At 34.7% G+C, this 1,041-nt stretch overlaps 1 non-coding gene across 1 annotated transcript; it reads right to left on the minus strand.

Moving 5' to 3' along the window:
- Positions 1–580: 580 nt before the first annotated feature.
- On the minus strand, positions 581–686 carry LOC148762446 (small nucleolar RNA R71). Its single transcript, XR_016026796.1, has one exon. It is a non-coding gene; the product is annotated as a small nucleolar RNA R71 (small nucleolar RNA).
- Between the last annotated feature and the right edge of the window lie 355 nt (positions 687–1,041).

Consider the following 1,041-nt stretch of genomic DNA (forward strand, 5'->3'; position numbering starts at 1 on the left):
AATCTTAATTTAAGTCTTATTTCTTTGTTTTACAAGTTCGATTCATTGTTGTATGAGAAGAGCAAAAAGCTTAGAGATTTTACCTTGTGATCCAAAAATTAAGAGAACATTTGTCAAACTTTGACCAAAAAATGGACAAGGTTTTTGTCAAACAAATATAAGGACTGATCGATAAGATGAACAGTAGATCCAAGAGCGAGTACTAGTTAAAAATCATTGTTTAAGGGATTATTTTGTTCCAATGGTGGAAGGGATTCCATCAAGCATTCGAAGGCCAGCTATTCAAGCCAACAATTTCAACACCAAGTTGGCCATCATCACCATGATTCAAACTTCAGTCTAGTTTGGGGTTCTACCAAATCATTATCCACATGGCCATATATTAAACTATTTGGAGATATGTGATACTTTCAAACACAATGGTGTCACAAATGATGCAATTAGTTTGAAGCTTTTCCCTTTCACATTAAGGGATAAAGTTGAAGCATACTTAAATGCATTCGCTACTAAACTAATAAAAACATGGGATTATCTAGCCTAAAAGCTCCTTGCTAAGTTATTTCCTCTAGCCAAGTCAACGAAAATGAGGAATGATATTACATCATCTATGCAGCAAGATTCTGAGTCATTGTATGAGGCTTGGGAAAGATAGAAGCATTACTTTGGCATTGTCCTCATCATGGTCTTCTAAAGTGGCTTAAGTGCAGACATTTTATAATGGTTTGAGTGGTCATGTTCGAACTTCCATTGATGTCATTGCAAAAGAAGCTTTAATGGCTAAATCAATTGATAAGGCATGTGATTTGTTGGAAGAGATGGCTGTAAACAACTACTAGTAGCTAGTTGAGCTATCAATGCATAGGAAAGTAGTTGGAATTCATGATGTAGATTTTTTTTGGCATTATCTACACAAGTAGCAGTTCTAACTAAGACAGTTGAATCTTTTAGCACTAACTTTTTTCAAAGTAGATTTGTAGCTTACGAGTATTGTGGAGATGATCATGCAAGCCATTAGTGTCTAAGTTTGATAGAAACAATTCA

This window comes from Theobroma cacao, chromosome 5, assembly GCF_053813885.1.
Source record: "Theobroma cacao isolate CCN51 chromosome 5, ASM5381388v1, whole genome shotgun sequence".
Classification (NCBI taxonomy): domain Eukaryota; kingdom Viridiplantae; phylum Streptophyta; class Magnoliopsida; order Malvales; family Malvaceae; genus Theobroma; species Theobroma cacao.